This window comes from Manis javanica, chromosome 2, assembly GCF_040802235.1.
Source record: "Manis javanica isolate MJ-LG chromosome 2, MJ_LKY, whole genome shotgun sequence".
NCBI classification, from domain to species: domain Eukaryota; kingdom Metazoa; phylum Chordata; class Mammalia; order Pholidota; family Manidae; genus Manis; species Manis javanica.
The window spans coordinates 52,871,997-52,895,339 of record NC_133157.1 but is presented as its reverse complement, the minus strand read 5'-3'; the positions used below and the strand labels follow the sequence as shown (position 1 = coordinate 52,895,339).

General features: G+C 39.6%; 2 protein-coding genes across 21 annotated transcripts in view; one reads left to right on the top strand and one right to left on the bottom strand.

The window, feature by feature from the left end:
• LOC140847688 (uncharacterized) overlaps nt 1–939 on the top strand; it is a 52,933-nt gene extending 51,994 nt beyond the window's left edge. For 11 of the 12 annotated variants that reach the window (XR_012127714.1, XR_012127719.1, XR_012127712.1 and 8 more), the window contains one exon: nt 796–936. The gene's annotated coding sequence lies outside the window, so the exon portion shown is untranslated. Of the gene's footprint in view, nt 1–795 lie in introns of all 12 variants that reach the window. The other variant, XR_012127720.1, reaches the window with a different exon arrangement.
• Nucleotides 1–23,343, bottom strand: part of NFIB (nuclear factor I B) — a 419,383-nt gene that overhangs the window by 271,245 nt on the left and 124,795 nt on the right. The gene's annotated exons all lie outside the window — the stretch shown is intronic.

Here is a 23,343-nt window from a genome sequence, read left to right as displayed (position 1 = left end):
AGAAGTCTTAAGCATTTTTTTCTCTAAATCTTTTTGAATTATTATTTTAGACTCATTGCCAGGACTTTTTTTTAAAGGGGGAAGTAGATGAACTTTTAAACATGTCATTACATGCTCTGAAATAGCAACTCTTTTTTCTTTAAAATTTCTTGTGGAAATTTAAAGGGCTGTGTGTGTGTGTGTGTGTGTGTGTGTGTGTGTGTGTGTGTGTGTGTGTGTAGAAACAGGTAGAAAAGGAAATGGGTAAAAAGGAATACTTGAGGTTCACTAGTAAAGTTAAATACATATTTTGTGTTCTGTTAGAAGTAAAGTTGGCAGATTTGGGGAATCCTACCTAACATTTGGGGTGAGTTTAGAAAGGACAACACTGCACTCACTTTTAATCATGTTTCAGTAAATATGGGGAGTAACTGAAGGGTTAAGCCCTAAAGCAAAGAAATATCTCTAAGTCAGAAAACAAAAGGAAACTTGCATATTTCTGAAGATGACATCGGATCAGCCTGTGGATTTCAAGCAATTATGCGATATTATGGTTCCCACTGAGTATGCATTAGTTGGAATACTGTTCTTTTTATTTCTCAGTGTCCCAGGGTTGTACACTGAAAGAGGCCTGTTCAACTTTGCATGTCAGAATTTTGAAGGAAAAATTATAGTAAAATATGTTTAAAACAGTTTGGGGCCTTATGTGAGTGAATACATTTTCCAAAGCTTTCAAAAATCCTTGTGTTAAAAATATGGTTTTTATTTTGTTTCCTTTTCTCTTTCTTTGTTTTTTAATTTTTTTTTTTATTCAAGCTTTTACCTCCCCTCTTTCCTAGAGAAAAGAAGAAAGAAGATTCAAAGGATATCCATAACACAGCCTACATCTGGGCCCGGAGACTTACAATGGATTTGTTTTAAATGAGACACCCCTACAAAGAAAATAAACAAGTGAAAATAGTTCATCTGTGTATGTAACTTCAGTTCCAACAACTATGGTGACAGTCACGGTGTCTGAGTAAATGTCCCCTAGAGTCACCTTGTGAGCAAACTGATTATTAATTGAGGTTTTTGCAAGTTGAAAGATGGGTTGTTCATAATGTGTAGAAACTTTTCTGGAGCACAAGGAACTGAAGACTCGGCCCCTGGGGTGTTCTAAAAGATGGGATGTCTTTTTAAAAATTGAATTAATCAAAATGAAAACAAAAAGCAGGCACCGTGAAGTGCACAGATTAGAAATGATGATGAACGAATGTCACATTCACTTTATTCCATGATACTCTTTTTCCCAAAGGAGAGGAGTAATTTGTTTGGCCAGTCCAGAATTGCATTTAGCTGTCAATGAAAGAGACTTGACTACATTGGCTTAAAAATACAACATATACAAACCTATGTAAATACACAAATATTATGTTTCTAATATAAAAGAACCCCTACCTGTGGCTATCTGGTTTCCTACCCCTGGCTTTCTAGGATTCATATGGTGACTTCTTGAAGTCATCAGGGACCCAGGCTCTTTCCAGAGGTAAAGCTCTGTTCTTCCATCCTTAGGCCATGATGATCCTCTAGTCACCATATGTTTTCTTGAAGCATCAAAGAGGAAAGCAAAAAAGGATACTCCTCCTAGAGTGGGAAGTGCCTCAGCACATTTTCAATTACAATTTATTAGCCAAACCTTTGTCACATGGCCACACCTAGCTGCAAGAGAGCCTGGGAGATACAGTCTTTTAGGAGGAAAAATCACTGCCTCAAATGAAATCAGGGTTCTGGTACTATTAATAAGGGAAGAATAGGTATTGAATGGGAAACTAGAAGTCTCTTTCATACTTACATAAAACAAGCTTAATGCCAATACATTGTCCAAGGCTTATTGATCACTTCTGTTTGAATTAAGTCTTTAAGGCACTAGCTTGAGAACAGTTTTGCATCTCATGGTTGCAAAGCACATGGCCAAACTAAATACTTTTGCATACCACTGATCCTGTACTCCACAATTTTGTCGTTTAATCTTGAATGTATTTGTGCACACAAGAACAAAAAATTCTGCATACTCTACAAATTATATTTAGAAATGGTTGCATCATCTGCAGTCCTTTTGGTTTCCACATTGTTATTAGAGCTTAAACTTTCTTCATCATAAAAAGCTGGACATTTCAGAAAATTTGTGGGTTCATAATTAAAGAAAAGGAAGAAACTGTAAAGGGTAGCACCAACTTATGAGACACTGTTCCCTACAGAGTTGACCACTTTGCCCTCCCTTGTATTTCTTCAATTCCCTCTTTTACACCACTTAAAATTCCACCAATTATAGATTCACTTCACTTCCCAGACCCCCTTCTAAAAATGTCAATATTTTTTAAGAGGTAAAGCTCTTAGTCATTCAAAAGTCAGCACCAATTACTTTAATCAGATTGCTTCCCTACTGGCTATGATACAACTTCCTTGAATGGAAGGTGTTTATTTATCTTGTTTTTCTTCTCACTTGAGAAATAAAACATACTCATGGCAAAAAATTCAATTTGAACAAAAATACATACTGTGTAACAAAGTCTCCTTTTCATCCCATATTCCAACATTCTTTCCCTCCCTGATGCAACAATTAGGAAATGTTTCTTACATTGTCCATAGAGGTATTCTGCATGCATAAGCACACATAATCTTAACATACACACACAACGCAAGTACATAAAAACCCTTTCATTTTATCCAAATTACCATATATTGTGCATATTATTTTGTGTTTTTAAAAAATGTAAACACCTTTGAATAATTTTTTTAACTAGCACATATATCTGCTTCATTAAAAAAAAAGATTCTTTGTTAAAATAGTTTTTTAAACCAATATAATGTTGTGTATCATCTATACTTCAATTTTTAAAAATGGAAAAAAAATAGGAGTTTTCAGTGGGGGAGGAAAATTGTATATTCAATGGAGCATGAATCATTTTGCTTCAGTATTTATTTGTGATGGCAACAGTGGCTTGGGGCCTATGAAAAGGAGAAGGATGGATTGACATAGGACACTAACTCCCATTTGTGACATTGTTCCTATAGAAAATCATGTTCCAAGTTCCTAATGACTAAATTGACTACACATCTAGATTTCTCTAGGACAGCCTGTGGTCCTGGCATAATTTTTAACAGCTCCCACTTTCATTCTCAAAAGGGTCCCAGTATGGATGACAAATTATGTGATCATCTTAATAATAACTAATTGACATGTTAACTAGTAAGGATCAGTTGCAAAGATTAAAAAGTCAGTCTAACCTCCTAGATTAGTTACCCTAAACAACCCTAATGGGGCTTGTCTGGTTGGGACCCTGACTCAGTTCCTTATGAACATTATTGTCTAGGTAAGTTCTCTATCTACTGTTTGCTCAGTTTCCTAAAGGGGATACTAAGTGCCTTGAAATGGTATTATAAACATGTGATTAAGGAATGCACATGAGGAGCTTATCACAATGTCTGATTCCTCTTTAGGACTCAGTAAATATAGCTATTTTTAAAACTTAATATGTTCACCACTCCACTTCCCCAATCAACTTCATCTTGACACCATATAAAATTCCATGAAATTCATCTAGATGAAAAGTCATCATCTTCTAAAAGTGGGTTATGGCATAGTCATTTAAGAAGAAAAATTAGATGAGTATAGGATGGGGATTGTTAATCAGAGGGACCCATACTCCCACCACATCCACCCCCTCCCCAAGCCCTTACAGAGGAGGGAAATCAGAGTGTAGTTTGAAACAGGGCAGCACTTTGTACTTATGATTCTATTTAGTTTGGCTCTGATATTAAAATTTCTAAAATCTCAGTAACAGAGAAAGAGGCCTGCGTCTCAGGTCTAGCACAGGGGAGACCCATTTGATGTGACGGAGAGACACCGTTGGAGCCATGTGTACTTACAAGCAGAGCTGTATTAATCTGCAGATAATGGTATTACTTCCAAGTGAGGGCTCAGGAGAACCTACAACCAATCCCATCTCAGTGTTATCTTACCATTGTGTGTGATTCTCTATACATTTATTATGTCCTCAAAGAGCCGCCCTCAGTGGATCTCCCCATGGCAGAAGCTACATATCAAACAACAAGTGACAATTGTCTGTTTGGACAACCTGGAAACTCCTGAGGCCTTTTCAGGAAAGATGAAGGACCTTTTTTGACTCAGGGTGGGAGGGTCAGTGGGAAAACAGAGCTATGGAAAGAGTAGGATATTTTCCCTTCATAGTCATTTTCTTAAAATTGAACTCTGTTTCTGTGAAAAGCTGTTTTGTAGAATAACCACCTCTTTATGGTTTCACCAGCTGAGATAGAAAAGGCTATGTGGTATGCTGTAAGTTCCAAATGCAGGTGAACATTCTTTATGTACTGGTTATTTTAATGATAATAAGAACAATATTTTGTGAATAACCTGACCCATTTAACAGGGATCTTAAAGTCCTTGTGTCACTGTGGCATATCATCACTTGGACTCTGGGTGACAAGGTTGCCTGAGAACTTGATTTATTTTCACATTACAAAATTCTCTCCTTCACCTTTTTAGGTAATTACATTTTTTTTTAATTAAGAAAAAAGGCATCATTTGACCCTTGGAGGACTGGACATAGGAATACTTCTGGCTTCTGCTATTACTTCTTATCCAAATAATGTACAATTTTCTAAATAAATTTGAAATAATGTATGCAATCCAATAACTAGACTCACCTCTGAGCTACAGGCTGATGGAAAAATTTAAATGGCACAGAGTACTACAAATAACTACCTTTCACCCAGATCTAGAATGCTTCTAGGTCTTTAACCATGGGAAGGCTAATGAAGCAAGGGAAAGCCAGTTTAGCATACTAGTTAAGGTAGCCCAGGGGGTCACAGAAGGTGAATCGAGAGCTCGAGGGCTAAAGGCAAGGTACAAAAAACAACCCAGGAACTGGTTGTTGCCTAATACTGGCACCAGATTTTCATCCAATAAACTGGTGATGCAAATAGAAAAATGTATTGGGGCAGGTCAGAACTGGGGAGATGTCTTCATTCACTTTGAGCCAATTCTGAATCTATCGACATGGAAAACAAGACAGCAGAGAAATGCTGCTAGAGTCAAGACAGATATGGCATATGTGCGAGATGGCTAGACTGAGTTCTGCCTCAGAAACGCCTTCTCACCTGCACCACCCTGCTGTGAACCTCCTGCTAGAACCCTGAGTTATTACAGGGAGTGGCAATTTATGTGGTACCATCTCTGTGCTTGGGGCCTCTAGTACATTCCCTCTAATGCACATGTCCACACTGCAGGAGAAACATTTCCATCCATGCTTCTCAGAGCTGGAATCTGAGTAACTTGTCCAAAACCACACAGCCAGAAGGGGCAGAGCAGGGAGTCAGACCCAGGCCGGGACAAGCCAGGCCCTGTCCCTAGCCCACCTTGTCTGTTCCCACATCACCCAGACCTCTGCCACACTGGGGGCCCTGCTCCTTAACCCTGCCCTTTCCTCCCTGAGACCATCGGATCTGCCATGCTCTAGGTTATCAAAGCCCTGTCCAGTGAATCTCTTCTTAATGACTTCGGGTGTGAACCACAGGGGTGATTTAACACCCCCTAACAGAGCGAGTATTACTGCCTTTGCAGCACCTCTGACTAGCCCACAAAATCCAGTTTCTATCTATGTTCTTCCTTTTTTTGCAGGGTCACATCTTTGCCCTTTGTCCTCTTCCTCCTCTAGATAATTCCTGGCCTGCAGCTTCCCTTCCCTGTTTTTTTTTCTTCTCTCTCTTTTTTAAAGCCCATTGACCTCAGCCCATGTCCCTCAATTCCAATCTGTAGTTATGACTAGAACCCACCTCTGAGTAGGTGGTTGTCACACCAGTGCTGAGGCGGGTGTGGAGATTTCTGCACCTACCACTGCAGTAGAACATTCTACAATGATAGAAATATTCTGTAATCTGCACTCTCTCAAACTGTAGCCACCTGAAATGTGGCCAGTGTGGCCGAGGAATTGAATTTTACATCTGGTTGAATTTGGATATTAATATAAATAGCCACATGTAACTCATGGCCAATGGGGTGGACCACACAGGATGAGCATCCAAAGAAGGTTGGAAGATCTCTACATTTCTGAATGTCTCTGGATCTTAGGACACCTACATATCCTGGGCCAGCCTGGGGCTCACACCCTACTGCTGGTAAGGGCTACTTTACTGGTAGGAGGTCCCAAGGACCCAGAGTCATGTTTGATAATAAAGATCTAGGTAGGCCTAGAGCTGAGCATGGGAATGGGAGGAGGAGCAGGTCTGGTTGGCTAGAATAGCCTGTGGGATGGGAGGTGGGCTCAAATTATAGAGGAGAACATGCAGGACAAAACCTAGACCTTCCTAGCTGAGTGATCTTGGACAGGTTACCTACTCTCTCTGAACCTTGGACTCCTCATCTGTGAAATGATAGTCATGTAATAATGGTAAACAATAACTGTTTGTGTACTTTGTAAATTTGACATGAGCATGTACACCATCATGGATATGAAAGACATTTTTCAAACTGTTATTTCTCTTTAAATAGTAATTATCATTACTATTTAAATCCAAAATTATTATTTCGGAGCAATCTCTGGGAGATGTAGGGAAGTTGCAGACATATAGGGTGTGACTATACCTGGGCAGGTGGTGTGACTTTGTGACTAATAGTAAGTGAGTGTCATTAGAAAAGAGGATGTTATCTAAGTGCAGTGGGGAAAATTATTTATTTAGGGCTCAAGGCAGGCCAGCAGTATGCTGGAGACTCTGGGTGGTTAAGATGACATTAAGTAAGGATATTGTCTAGAGAAACAGTGAGAGAGTCCATTGGAAATGTGAGTCGACTAAAAGGTAAGCTCCAAAGGTCAAGGGAGCAGAGCAGTGACTTGCATATAGCAGCCACTCGATAAATATTTGTTGAATGATGAAATAAGTGCAAAGTAGCTTGCACTTAATTGCCTTCCCAACTTAATCCACTTACAGAGAATAATGAAATAATGGTGCCAAGATGATTTGCCCAAAGCACTAACCTTTCATATCTGCTTTAGCTGGAGAAGAACTTAAGGAAGGACCTGAGCATTTGCTTTGTGTTTTTTTTTTCAATGGGAGTCAAAAGTAGGCTCTTTCAGTTTGTCCCTCAGTCCCCCACTCAAGTCTACAGTCCCTAAGGGCAGGGACAAGGCTCTTGACCCTTCTCAGGTACCCAGGACCTACTTGTTGGGTGATTGAATTATCTTCCTAAAAGAGTTATGACCTTGCAGCTACTTCCCAGAGGACAATTGCTTCTGATGCAAAGAAGAGGCCTCCTGAGGAGACAGTGAATAACCACACCACCTCAGAGAGCACAACAGACAACATGTAGTTTTTGTCCAATTGTTCAACAGTTTTGCTGGGCACAAGCCCATCACAAAGCCTGGCACACAGGAGCCCCCCACCCCAATAAGGAGTTGTCTGGAACAACCATTTTGGACAACAGTTTGGTATTATCTAGTAAGACACCCCATGGCCCTGCAATTCTTCTCCTAGGAATACATCTTCAAGGAATTCTTGCATAGGTGTAGCAGGTTACATGTGCAAGAAAGTTCATAGCAGCACTGGTTATAAGAGCCCCCAAGGGCTCTATGTGTCTTTCAACAGAATAACAAAAAAATAGATACATATTCACCTAATGGAATATTACACAGCAACAAAAATGATTGGAATTAATAAACTACAGCCACAAATACTGGAGAAATACATCAAAGAGCAAATGGAAGTCTAGAAAAGAAAAAGCAAGCAAGAAAAATAAGAGATCATAGAAGATTTTGCAGACAGGGCAGCCCTGGTGATATCAGAAGTTTTGTGTACTAAGTTTCTTGGGCAGAATATATGGAAGCTTCCCAACAGTATATGGCACAACTTGGAAAGAAGTAACTAAGAGGTATCAGCTTCGCCTGAGGCTCAATAAAACAATGTGGAACTCTTAAGAAGAGGATTATTAGCCAAGAGGAAGATGACAAAAAATGAAAACAAAAGGTAACAGAATTGCTCTGCCCTTGAACTTTTGCTCACAGTTTAATAGAGAGAGTTTGGTAGCAAATGCACCTAGAAATACCTGCAATTTATCATTTATGTGAAATTTCACTGCTTAGGGAATTTGTTTACAGTTTTATTCATATGATAAATATTGAGTTACTCTTGAATAAATCTCCTTTTATTGGGGGCCCAATACCAAAATACAAGTAGATTTTAATATGCCATCAATTGCTCTTTTGGTGTCCAGAAAGGGTGGATCTGTTTGCCTTCTAGGTTGAGAGGAAAGAAATGTTCCAGAATTAATAATTCAACTAGGGCTGTTATACCAGGAAGGGAAAAAAAAAGTGTCAAGACAGTGTTAAGAATCTGGGAAGGCTGCCAGTATGGTTTGCTGATCAGGATAGATAAAAACATGAAGAGAAATATGGTCCAGTGGTTGATATGAGTTCCTTTTCACTGGTAAGGGGATTTACTTTTAAACAAAACTGTGTGATTTTCAAGTTCCTGTAAGAACATAGCTGATTACAGATGTCTTTTAAAGCCATAGTTGCTGTGAGCAGCATGCCGACAATAAGAGAATTTGATCAGTATGCTTTTTTAAAGCACCTTTCAAAATGGCAGATTTACACAGGGGCCATCTCATCTCTGGCCACCTTGTGGAGTGCTATCTCTATTGCCATATCTAAAGCCCATTAACATGTACAAATTAAAAGCCAGTGGGAAAGAACATAATCTTGGCAATTGCCTCTTGGGAAATCTTACAACTGCAAGAGTGCCATGGAAGAGTGCTTTAAATACCATCATGGTTCATCCAATCGCCTCGAAATTGTATAGGAGGGCATGTAGCCAAGGCCTTGCGGGGAAGAGGCCGGGGTGCCCAAGCTCGTGATTGGCTGGGGGGGTATGATGCTAAGCGGGCCACTTAGCCCACTCTTGCTTCATGAGGAGTACGCCACATGCTTCTTTGCACATTCTTTTAAATCCTTGTGTGGTTGGCATTTGGAAAAATATCGACTGTAACCAGACATCGCAATCCTGATGACAGCTCTGAAATCCCATCTTTCTCACAGCAACATCTACTGTCGGCTCCCCACCCCTGTCACCAGAGAGCCTTCCCCACCCAAGCGGTGCTCCAAATAGAAAGAATTTCAGATGTACATGTTTGGCTGCCTCCGCTAAAGGCCTTGACAAATATTCAGGTAGTAAATAGCCCGAGAGAAATGCTGCTGATAAAATTAGTTCATGTATTTCGCAGAAAACAAACCTGACACCACCGTGATACTTGATAGCTCAGCCTCAGTGCCTCCGAACCTTTCCAAACCCCCTTTTTGCCTTCACAGCCCAAATGTCTTGTTTTAAATTGCCTTTATTTTTTTTGCTTTCTAAAGCCAATCTTTGTCACCTCCTCCTCTCAAAAAAAAAAAAAAAAGATTATAGGGTATATTGTCCAACCAGGAATTCTACATTACAAATGGCTGTGTTGAAGGTTAATATTCAAGGTCAGGTGTTATTAATATCTATTTGAATTTTGTTCTTCTAGTATATGATATCATCTGAGTCACCTCATTGATTTACAACATGGTAATCCCAGACCATTATTCATTTTCTTGAAATTCTATTTGGGGCTTGGTATCGAGGCCTTTCTTTAATACCCTTTTTGGTTTTGTCTGATCAGTAGCTTTACAGTCCTTGCTATTATCATCTTCCTACAGGTGACACTGTACCTGGTGTTCAAGATTGTCTGGTTGATTTTTTGCCCCGTCACCTTCTCCTGTTCCCACATCTTAGTCTAGAAAAACAATTTTTAACCTTTCTTCGGAAAAGTATTTTATGGTATTTCTCTCCCTGAAGCCAGTTCTCCCTCTTTATTTTCAGATACATAGCCTCTGCAAGTACATAGGCCTGCTAATTTGTCTGCTAATCCACATACAAGGCATTCTTTCCAACCGAGCTGAAAGTCTCAGGCTCAAACCCCCAGTGAGAGCTAACAGTCATCAGGACTAAGGGCTAAGGGCTTTGATAGAGTCACATCTAATCCTCACAACAAGCCTAGTGGGTAGGTGCCATTATTTTACCCATTCAGCAGATAAGGAGACAGAGGTTCAGAGAGGTTTAAGGAACTTATGAGAGGTTACCCAGTAGTAAGTGGCAGACTTGGGAACTAAGCCCTCCATCTCTCTATTTCTGAAGCTTTTGTATATTATTGCCCTCTAACTACTTTCCTCTAAGAATATAATGAAATTTGTGGCCAGTCCTTATATGCAATACAGTTATTATACCAAAGTGGGCCAGGAGGCCTGTGTAAAATACATGTTAACACTAAAATTATATCAGTATCTTGTATACTTACATAAATGTTTTACTTGCACTTCTAAAAATAAAATCAACATTTTTAACCATTTGAAAAGTAGCATGTACTAATATTGAAAATTCTTAATCAAAGGGAATGAAACCCTATTAACACTCTTAGCAATTCAAAGGCCACTACAGTTAACATTTTGATATGTATATGTATACTTACTGCCATTTATCTCTGCATAATTTATATATTTGTAAACTTCTGTATATATACATTTCAATCCTGCTTTTCCTCCTCAGTATTATAATAATCATTTCCCCACAGGCATTTTCTACTCTTCTGGTTTCCATTGTCCCTAAAGAGGGGTCAAAGACACAGTATGATCTTGATAAACACATGCTGAATTATAAAGTGAAATCTAGTCATCCATTATTAATCTCATTGACTAAATTATTGAATAGATAATAGATACACTAATTCAAAATTCCAAATGTAGAGAAAGATATATGGTAAAAATACGCCTCTTACTCCTGGTTCATAAACATACCTTGCTGTCCAGAGCTTAAAGAAGCAAGCTCCCAACTGTCCTAGTACCCACTTCTGGGGAGCATACCTAAGAAACTTATGCCAGTTTCTAAATTCCAGACTCAAGAGAGTAAAGACCAGAGAGAAACTTTCTCCGTAGCAAGCAACCAACTCCTGTGCCTCTGTCTTCTGCCCTAGAATTCTAGGTTTACATGTAAGTGACAGACCCTTCCAAAGAGCCATACTTTATCCTGCAGAACTTAACAAGCAATCATAATCCCATACACCACAATAATTACCACATCATTCAAGAGGTGTACACATAAAGAAGGGGAGGATAGTTTTATCATGCATTCTCATAAAGCAAAAGAAAGATTCCCTTAGGGAACAAAAGTAGCCCTATGGTTTCTCTTTAGTACGTACCAGTGCTTCAAGTTCAATATAATGGATGTCCCTGCTTCTGTTCTCATACATTAACTAGATTGTTTAGACAAGTTACTAGCACAGGGGAAGGCACTCTTAAAGACCTGAGATTAGTATTTTCAAGTGTAGAGATTCTCAGTCTGTTCCGTAGATCTTAGTTCCCTGGACTGTTGTTATTAGGTGCTGCACAGAGAGGGGGGATTCTACAGAGTAATTCGTTTAGACATTTAAGAGGAGAAAAAAAATGAAAAATGAAGTTGACTCCAGAATACTTTTTAAGGAGTAGGGTTCCACAGAGGACTCTTCAGGAAGTAATGTGAGACTCTGGCAGCTTGGCACTAACGAGGTCTGTGACTTGGGATTAGGTGACTCACTGTTCATCAGCATGTGTCTCAGCTTAACCGGGTAGTTATTTAGTTAATGTGAGAGAACTACTTTTTAGACTGGTTTTGCCAGTGACTAGTAGAAAAGATCGAGGAGAGCTCTGTATGTTTGGGTGTGTTCTTTCCAAACTTGCTATACTGCCTTAGAGTGGCAAACACAGCGAGAGCATTCAGTACTGAAATATCATTACTATGCAACCGTGTGTCTCAAGCTTCTTCATTGGAAACATAAATTAGCAAACAAAAACTTTTAATGAAAAATGACCCTAAAAATAAAAGGTAAGACATAGAGTGAACTGAAATATTTACAAATGCATACACCAACAAAACATTAGTATCCAGAATACAGACAATCACTGCAAATCAGTATGAAGAAGAAACAACTCAGTAGAAAAATGAGCAAAGGATAGAAAGAGCCAATTCATAAACCACAAACATATGCCAATAAACATATGAAAAGACTTGATGTATCAGGAAAATGAAAATTAAAACAAGTTATCATTTCACATCTATAAGACTGGCAAAATTTTTTCAAGGCTGGCAAGGTGAGCATGTAGGTTGGTGTAATTACTTTAGAGAATAATTTAGCAGTAACTGCGGAGCTGAACTTGTGCTTATTTTATAATTCAGGACATTCACTTCTAGGTACGTTTTTTGGGGCGGTATTCTCCAACCTCTTTCCCGTTTTGACACATATACAGAATGATAACAGTCATACAACACACTGGGGTGACCTGAGGAGGCTGCTCACAGCAGAAGGTGACCCAACTAGGGGACTGTGTTCTCCGCAGGTCCCACTGTCTTCCCTGAGGTCTGAGGGGCTCCTCGTTCACCACTGTGAGGCGCTGTTGTACAGCACTAGTTGGAAAGCTCTGCCCTAAGGAAGCTTGCTCTGTGTGCTCAAAGAGATACAAAGTGTCCACCATAGAAGTTTTATTATACCAAGACCAAAACAAAATAAAATGGGAACAACATCTCAAATGCCTGCCAGGAGGGGAATACGTAAATAAATTTTCGTATACTTACACCACAGTGAAAAGTAATGAACTTGAATCCAGGGATGAGTTGCAAAACCATAATGTTGAGTGAGAAAAGCAATATGCAAAAGGACACATAGGCTATATTACAATATGCATATGGAAAAAATTCAAACAGATAAGGCTGTTTATACCTACATACCTATTAGGTAAAGATAGTAAAATGTGGATGGGCACAATATCACCATCAGGATAGCAATTTCTTCTGGACAAGGAGGGAAGCCAGTGGGATTTGATGGTGGGTGAGGGACTCAAAGGAGATCTGTGACACCCTGTTTCTAAAAACCCAAAAATAAATAAAACAAATGTAGCTCTAAGTTGTATATTAAATCTAGGTAGTAAATACAGAGGCCATTTTCGCTCTACTTTTTGTATATTTGAAATATTTGTAGTTTAAAAAAAAAAAGACTAAATCCATGGTTTCAAGGCTGGATGCACATTAAAATTACAGAGGAGTTTTTAAAAGGTTCCAGGCCAGGGCTGCACCACAGACCAATTAAATCAGAAACTTAAGAGGTGGGGTTTGGACATCAGTGTTGTTTTAGAGCTTCTCCAGTGATTCTAGTGTGTAGCCCACAGGTGAGAACCACTGACTTAGATGGTCTCAAAAGTTTCTTTCAAACAATATTCTCTGTTTTTAAACATTCAATTGTCCTGTTCCCTCACACGGTTTCACGGGAACACAACTGTGTGAAAAGCCAGGCTCTGTTACTATTCACTGAGAACTTTCCTTCTATCAAAACCAATCATCTTCTCCTGATGCTCATGCTTCTTTTGTTTTCCAGAACCACATGTTCCTCCTCTCGCATTTAAGTTGTTCATACCCCCCTTTCTCCTCCCACCTTTCTGAGTCCATCCCAACAGGCAATTCATCCAAGCGCCGCAAACTCAGACTCTGAGTCACTGAGCATTGCTTTTGAACATATTAAATAGATCCATATGCTTATCCACAGTAAGATATAGGTTTTTCCTTCATAAAATTGAATAAAAAAATCATTCCAATGTGTACACTTTAAAAATTTTAAGCAGGCATCTAAAATGGAGCAGGAATTAAAAGTAACTTGGACCAGAATTTTGAACATTAAAACATTACAGCAAATTGGTAAAACATAAACCAAATATATAGATGTCTACTTTGTATCCAAAAAAGTTACTCTTTCCCTGCCACATACACATAGACAGCTCTTACAATGGCTCCACTTCAGTCAGAGTTGGATCACAAGTAGAAAAGTAACGAAAGTGGCCTTTTCCAATATTTCTACCCCTAAAGACTCTTTATTATCCTCTTCAGCTTCAGAAATTCCTATGAAGTCATCAGCAACCAATCAGAGCTTCAAATGGTTTGAAATAACTGATGCAGCCAGCCACACTGAGTTGATACAGAATCAAAGAAATGTGACATTCTCCTTAGCCTGGGCAGTTGTGCCATGGATCAATGTATGATTTCCATTAGATTTCCCAAAATATGGAAAAATCTCTTTCAGTCCCTCAGCCCTACCTCTGGGGATGTTTACTTTAGATTAGAACCACTAATGAAGGGCCATTGTCTTGAATAAACTGTGCCCAGATCTGATCTCAGCGACAGTAAGAAAGGGGCTGCTGAAATCCAATACATGACCCCAGACCAGGACAACTTCCAACGCTCCTGAAGGCTCATCGGAAGGCAGACAGGTACCCCAAGAGGGGAAAAGAAAGCAAGAAATCATGCCGTAGTAGGAAGATCAGACAGACATGGGTTTTCTTCTGGTTCTCCAATTTTCTAAGGCATGACCTTAAACAGGTTACTTAATCCCCCTAAACTTCAGTTTCTTCAGGTATAAGACACAGAAAATAAAAATAGCTACTTCTATACCCAGTGCCCAGATCCTGGTTTCTTATACCATTTTCCAATAGGAGGAACCAGAACTAATTCCAAGTCTGGGGCAGGGAATATATAAGATGAGCCTGGAGCATTTTGTTGTGCCAGAGTAAGGAAATGCTCCAAAACCAAAACAAGGTAGGTATGTCAAAGGATGATGAGAGCTCTCAATGGCCAAAGCTGAGCTAATTTAATCAATAAAATGAACAATGTGGTGTTGGATTATAGCCAAAAATATAAAACAAATATCCGTGGGTCCATACTGATATAAATAAATGGAGGAGAATAAACAAATCACCCATACAGGAAAATTCCAAATTATTTATGTAGATACTGGTCCTTCAAAGAGGTGGAGGACAACTTTCCGCCCATTAAGCGTGGGCTGTGCACACTGACTTTCCTCCAGAGGACAGTAGTGGGGGTGAAGGGGAAGGGAGAAGAACTTTTCAGTGGAGAAGCCTGACAAACGCAACTTCAGCCGTGTGTTCAGGTCAGGCAGCTTAACATTATCAGTGATAAATCATGTGACAACAGGCACTATAGGACACGCTAAGATTGGCACACTGCCTCCATGGTCTTTCTCCCAAGGACTCATTGCCCAGTATGATCATGAGAAAAATTCAACTATAGGGACATTCCACAAAACACCTGGCCACTGCTCCTCCAAACTGTCAAGGTCACCCAAAACAAGAAAGTCTGAGAAATCGTGGCAGCCAAGAAAAGCCTAAAGAGACATAATGACTAAATGTACCATGGAATCCTGGGAGGGAAAAAGTACACTAGGTAGGCACTAAGGGAATAAATACAAATAAAGTATGTACTATATTAATAATATGGTGTCAATATTGGTCCATTAATTGTGACAAATGAGTCATACAATGTAAGATGTTAATAATGGGGGAAACTGGGTGAAGGAGGATTCAGGAAACCTCTAGACCATCTTTGCAACTTTCCTGTAAGTCTAAATCTATTCTAAAGTAAAAAGGTTATTAAGGTAAATAGTTAGCCCTGTGGTGGTGGTAAGGGTTAAAAAATAACAAATGTAAAGCCTTTAGCAGAGTGTTTGGCACACAATAGAAGCTGATACATGGTAACTGTTATTGGTTAGAATTAATAAGCCAAGTTAATTCATGAGCTGCTTACCAATCTATCTCAGAAGCAGAATAATCATTATTATTTGGAGAACATTAAGAAAAATCTCATAACTACCATCACCCTAAGGATTTGTTTATGTTTTTAAAGATCAGTGATCTTGACAAGCCCATTATCGTGATCTTTGCTGGGCGAGTCCATTCTATCACTTTTTACTTCTCCAGCATTATTTCACATGTCAGGATAGAACTCCGAATAATGAATTGGACAACACTTTTGGATTATTAAATTTCTCTGCACAGGGCTGAGCAATGCTGCTTCTAATAACTGTCCTCCAACTCTGTCTCCTTATCCAGTGAAATTAACTTCAGTCATTTCATGGGAAACATGCTGCATACATGTGCTCCACCAGCACATGGGAGTATCTCTGTAGGGCTGGCACTGAATGTGACCTAACAAGTACGTTTCACCTTCTGGTGTCTGATCCCCACAATATCTCTGCCTCCTATTTTCTGTCCTTTCCTTGCAGTTTGTCCAGTTAGCCTCTTTCACCCTGTTACCAACTCGAATTAGAAGTCACAGCCATCCTCTCTGAGTGTTAGATTTAGACATGATTTTGGGCACTGGAGCACAGTCCTGGTCTGAAAGTATCTGCAGGCATTCTGGGTAATCTCTCCTAGTTTGTCAATGCCCTCTGGGCTGGGGCCAGATTCAGCGCCACCTGGTGACCTTCTCCACAGTTAGCACCACGTCAGCACATCCAGGGCTGTGCTAAACATTTAGCAAAGTGATGCTACTTTGGGTCCCGTCCAAAGAGTACCTGCAGCACTGAGACGTGAGCACTCACCTCCCTTAGCAGAGAGCTCCAGAGTGGGGCCTCAACGAGCTGTCTGCAGGGATACTGCCCAAGCAAAATTAAAATAAAAGCCAAGCAAAATTAAAATAAAAGCCACCAGTGACTGACTTCTTTTTCCAACCAGTTTTTTTCTTCATAGTATAAGATAGTTCTCTCTTCATTTATCAAGCTCACATCTTTCCTTTTAGTTTTGAAGTAATGCCAGTTACAGTACTTTGGGCAATTTAGCCAATATAGAAATGGTTAAACCCGACAGGGTACGTTGCTTCAAGGCCAGGGAAGGGAGTTTTGAGGTTGAACAGCTGATAATTAAACTAAGACTTTTATCATTCATCCATACATCCTCTTTCAATAGTATTTACTAATTGATATGATATGCCAGGTATTATGGTGGAGATTCAAGGATGAATAAAAAAGATCCTGCCCTCTTCAATCTCCCAGTGCAGCAGGGCCGGGAGAACAAATAAATAAACACAAAGGCAACTTGACAAGTGCCGTAAGAGTAGCATGCATACTCTAACTTGAGGGCCATATTCACAGAGAAATGATGGCTGGGCCAAGAAAAAAAAAAAATCACTGATTTTTATGGATTTCCAAAAATGGCTTCCAATGCCTTGCAGAGGATATAGAAGACTGGGGAATGAAATCTCGCCTCTGGCATTTCCTAACTCTAACCATTGGCAAGTCATCGAACCACCGTAGTCTTGGCTTTCACCTCTGTACAATGATATTACTGCAGTTATTGCCTAAAATAGCTTGGATTTACTGGAAAGATCAAATGGGGAAACTTTGTAAACTCTAAAGGGCTGTAAGGGTATAAATAACTTCTTATCACACTGAGTACAAGGCAAAGGAGATTATTTTTTCCTTACGACCTCAACTCAACTCCTGCAAGAACTGAAAATTTTACGTGGCTCTGTTCTCTTTCTTGTATGACCTATTTAGTCAAGCTTTAACTTTCCTGCTTTGCTGGATTGGGGTTGGGTGGCATCCTCTGAGCCCTGGGTGCCCAGATTTCAACTCATGCGGTAAGAGAAAGCCTGCCAGCTGGACTTGGGGCCTCATTATTTGTGCTACCCCTATGGCTACTCAGAACAGGATTCCTGGAGAGCAGTTTGGGGTGGTCTGATTTTGGAGCTCAGTATTTTGGTCAAGCTAAAGATTGACTTATATTTTGGGGCAGCAAAGAAATAAAAACTAATTTGAAAAATCAAAAGATGCCCCATCTTAAGCAAGCAAGCTTGGACCCTGTTAGAAAAAGATGGAACTGAAAAAGGTGAGTAACCGGGATAGACAGCGAGTGTCCCAGTAACCAGCTCTGCCCACTGCGCCTGGGCTCTGAGCCCCAGGTAAATCCAAAGCAAACAGACCTACAGGACATGGAGCCACATGCTTTTCTTGTGAGCCCAACAAATGTAAAGCTCCCTTAATCCACACAAAAATAAAACTGAAACGTAAGCCGGTCCTGATCTGTACCCAGCATGACCTCTTCCGTCACCCAACAGCCTATTCTCCAGCCTACCCGGTCGCCTCGCCACCCTAATTTCACCTAAAAAAGAAAATCCCCGCCTCGCCCCTCCCCCCTCATGTTCTTTTGACGTTTTCACCACCCAAACAGCATCCCCAAATGCCTCAGCTGGTGACATCACAGAGAGCCATGGGCTGCTTCTGGTGTCCCATCTGTTCTTGCAGGCCTTGCCTGAGTGAGGGCGAGATAGGAGGGAGCGCTGGGCTGAGGCTGGGCTGGGGGTGGGGTGGCGAGCGGGCCTTTGAAGCTGTTTTCTATCGGGCTCTGCAGCTGTCGGTGTTGGCTGAGGAAGCCAGCGATTGTCCTTGGAGCTCCCGGGGCGGCAGCGCACTGTGCTGTGGGCTATTAATTGGGCTTTCATTATGCGAACGTACCCAGAGACCTGGACAGTCGATTCCTATATCTATATTGATTCATAAAAAATATGATGAATAAATCACAGCTCTCTCAAAGCAGCCTTTAATGTTTTTGATAATTTGTTGGTTTATGTTTTGCCCTCCCCCACCGCCCGCCCCATTTTCTTTCTTTTTTTTCTTGTTACCCATTACTACATAATAGATCACAGAATCTTTTGGACAACGCACAGGCACATTGGCTAACTCGCCTTATTATAGTTCCATATAGTTGAAAAGAGGTTTAATGCTCAATGATCAGATCCCAGGGATTGTGGAAACCAAGAAAGAATAATGCTCCAAAACACCGTGCTGCCTCTGGGCTGTCACTGTCCCAGAAGCGATTGGCACACCTTCCATGGGGGTTCTCCATTGAGGCAACAATGTCCTGAAATGAACAGTGGCGCCCAAAATCAGGCTGGGAGTGAGTGTCTTTGCTTTTTGGTATATTATAGGTTACAAGCTATTTTAGGGCCTGGCTTTTCAAAAAAAAAAAACTTTGCTTTACGCTTGTGTGTAACTGTGGACAAAATTATATTAGCTTCAAAACACCCCAAATGAGGCATGTCACAGACCACACTTCAGCACATGGAATTACTGTATATTATCCCACATAAAGTGGAGACAAAAGCAGAAATGGCACATCCGTTTCATTTCACTGAAACTTTTCAAAGGAAGGAAGGATGTTCATTAAGAGTTACCAGTGACACAGCTGTGCAGAACTCTCAGAGAAAATGTCATTGTCAAGGGAGACTGTGGCCAAGTATCCCCCTCCATCGCAGAATGTGAGTTCCTGTGGTCTGCTGAGCTGTCAGCATGGCATTGAGAAAGAAGAGCAGTACCCCTGAGAGGGGGATGCAGATGGATTTGGTGGGGTGGGGGGTGGGCATCGTTCTAGCCTGCATGCCATAACAAGAGGTAAACAATTTTATTTCCCAAATTTAGGTAGAATTGGAGATACTAATGAAGCTCTTCCTCTTGTTTTTGGGAAGATGAATGGAAATCATTTCTTTGTAACAAACTATGTATGTTCTTTTCTCTATCTCCTCTCTCCCTTTCTTTCTTCCTCTTTAAATAAAAGGCCCATGGATATTAAATGGGCAGCAGTGGAAATGCAAAACAAGCTAAACAAACAAAAAAACCTAACTGCCTACTAAAATTGAACTTCAATAAAATTGTTGCTAGAGTTTCAACTGTATGTTGTTTCTGCAGCAATATACATAGTTATTTCTCATAAAGACTCTGAGAAAAACAAAAAAACAAAACATAACAGCGGCTTAGGTAAATATGCAAGGATAACCGTGTATTCCTAATACTAGATACATTCCTCTTGAACTGCTTCATGCAAACATTCGGTGATGGCAATGGAAATTTGAGTAGAAAAGACAATAAGTATGTGCTAATTCTGGAGAATACAATCCATATTTCTCACTTCCAAGAGTTTTAAAAATACCCACTGTGATAATTCTCTTTATAAATTGAAAAATGGGTAGAGAATAAAAATCGTTTTTCCCCCCAAGATTTGAGAAATTCTTCACGAGTCTTTATCTGACCCATGACTAAGAGGGGATGCAGAACCAATTTAAGAAAACCATTAAATTCCTATTCAAGACCATATGAAGTCATGATTACACCTTGGTACCAGTATTCTATTCTTTTTCACCTTAATAGGGAGTTAACAAGATGGCTAGCAATATCGTGCAATACCTTTATCTTACTGGAGTGTTTCACTGTAGAGCTATATAAATGCACCTCTATTAATTAAGTATGTTAATAGGGAAGAAAATAACATTCCATTCAGAAGGGTACAAAGAAGATATAATGGGCATGCATTGCCTTTCAGAGTACACAAGATAAAACAGAGAAATGACAAATATTAAAGAGATGGTGTTGTTTTGTTATTCTCCTGATTTTTCTCGTGCTGCCTGGATGGTTCACCACCAACTGTAATATTTTTAGTAATGGTCTCCATGTATTTAATGCTCACTGTGTTTCAGGTTCCATGCCATGTGTTTATATAATATGAATATTTACCATATCAGTACAGGTTATGGTATTTAAAATGGCAAAAATCAATGTTTCCTTATTTATTCTTGATAAGGACTTTGGAGCGGGGTATGATAGTAGAGGGATGAAAAGGAAAGAGAAATGAATTTATCTGCATTTTGTAGATTCTTTTCCATTTTTCAGCTGAATTTCTGCTTGACTAAACTCACAGCAATTTAGGTTCTGTAAAAAGGGGATAAACCCCAGAATCTCTGTGTTAGTCCTCCTTCCTGAAATATTTGCAATTTATCCCCTGGCTTCTTCTATCCTTCCCCTTGCCATTTCTAAATAATCCTGCACCAGCTCTGTAAGCCTGGAAAACCAGCCCTGCAACTGGAAGGACCTTCACCAGAGTGGCCATATTCTCTGAAACTCAAAACGAGACACACGGTCTAAGAAGGACATTTGAAAGAAAACCCAGCTAAACTACGTGAAATTTAGACTCCCCCAGAAAATCCAAAGCACCGAGTTAACATTCTTTTAGGAATCCCAGGGTTGCATTTCAGGACTGTACACCAGACAACCCAGAAGTCTGCAGATTGGGATTCCTTCCACGAATCTCTGACAAGATTCCTGGAGGCTCTGCCTCTCCTAGTTTGGGCCAGTTTTGAATGTTTGTTTCAGGTCACTTTCTCCAGAGTGACTATCTCAGCAACTCAACTTCATTGGCATGAACAAGCAGAGGGTCCCACAGCTTGAGGATGACTGATGTGGTGTCTTTGCGGAGCAAAGCAAGCTGTTAAAATCTAAATAGAACAAGACAAAGAGCTCCTGTACATGCGAGGACTCTGCTCCACCAACAGTCTAGCTCTGCTATATAAATCTTTTAGATGAGTGTCAGTTCAGCAGTAATATTCTATAAAGCCATTCAGCCAATGTGTTTGAGTGTATGAATTTGACCATCTAGCCTGCACTGCCCTATACAGTATCCACTTACCACATGTAGCTACTGAGCACTTGAGATGGGGGTGGTGTAAACTGAGATGCACTGTGAGAATACACACAGGATTTTGAAGATTTAGGGCATAGACAAAAATGCAAAATATTTCATGTACTTTTTTTTTTATATTGGCGACACAATGAAATATTTTGGAAATAGTGGCTAGTAGGAAATTTAAGATTATGTGTCTGGCTTGTGTTTAAGGGTCTCATTTAAGGCTTGTATTAGATATTTACATTGAATATCACTGGTCGAGATAGTTGAACAGAATAATAGGTCATAATTTTATAGGCCAAGGTAACAAACTTTTAGAAACCACCTTTGCTTTGGTCTTAGATTTGCACCTGACAATAATACAAAATTTCTACATACAGGCTAAGAAAATATTTCGTGTCCATACTTCTGTATCCATGTATTTTTTATTAGCATTGAGTCTCTTTTTTTTTAAATTTAAAATAGGCAATGAAGTTTTTAAACAATTGAAATATCATCTTGAAATACAGACTTGCCAATACTCAGTCTTTGGTTTTTAACTTCTAACATGCTAAGAATTATAAGTAATGACTTTTTTTCTTCCCTTCCCCAGAAGACTACTACAATTAGTTTACTTGAATTAGATTTAAATTTTTTTTAAACTTGGAAGTTATATTCAAGTGCAAAAAAGTCAATGCTATGTATTTAGTTATCATAGTCATTCTTTGAAAAGAAATAAAATACAATATTCTGTGGAAGTTATTTAGAAGTTGCTTATGTATTCTAGGCTTTATTGTTATTTGTAAGAGATCGAGACAGTTCTCTTTTTTAAAAATAAATAACTTAGTAAATAAACATTTAACATTTAATTTAAGCAACAGAATATTGCCCAAACACAGTCTGTGCCCAGCCAACTCATAGTGCTTAGATTCTTTCATAGCATGTTGAAATCATCTTATATGACAACTTTACCTGGTACAACAGCTAATCAGCTCTAACAAGTACTGAAACAAAGGCAAAAACACACATTTTACTTCACTAGCAAGTCCTGAAGTTTTAAACTTCAATAACAACTTTAAAGCATGCTGTCATAAAAACATAATACAATACAAATGGCAGAATGCATCCTGAGCAGTAGCTTTATGTTCTGTTTACTTAAAATCATTCCATTTTGCCCTTATGATAAATACTTAGTCTTTAGACTTAAATTTGTTTTTACCCAAGGACAAGATTCCTGCTTGATAAAGTGCACGGATACTATTATTTCTCCATCAGAAAGCTTAAAAATATTGTGCATTCAGAAATGTTTGCCGTTGTACTTGAAAACCTAAGCTACTTCATCCTAAGTCATCTATCTAAGGCTGACACCAAGGGGACATTTTTGCAGAATAAAACTTTCATGTGTTTTCCCCTTGGAATTGGTTTTTTTGTCTTATTTGGGTGTTGTTTTTTTTTTCTTTTGAACCCAACTTCGGATTGTTCAGGCATCAAGTAAGAATCTGTAAAAACATACATCCTACCCACGCTGAATAATATACAGACCACAGCTGTAACTCAAGTTAAGCTACCAGCTAAGAATAAAAACACTAGAAAACAAGTCAACCAAAACCTAAAGCAAACAACATACTTATCACATAATAACTATTGAATAATGCAAATATTAACAAAGCAAACCAAGCAGGGGGCCTCCAGCTCAGGAAGAAGAAAAGCCAGCAAATAGAAGGCAGGGACTAGGAAATCAGATCGGCTCTTCCTCTGGTTTATTACTGAGAAAAAGTGGATCAGGACTGACATCTGCTGGCCTTGTGAATGGGATGTACCCACTGAAACAAGGGTCTTGGAGAACAAAACATGCTGGTGGGGTGATATTGCATCACTGGGGTAGGGAGGAGGCAATGACTTGGCAAAGGCCTTGCTGGGAGCCCCCTGCAAAGTGGCCAATCAGCAGCCACTCCTCCAGCCAAGAGTAGCTTCAGTTTTTTACCCGTCTCTG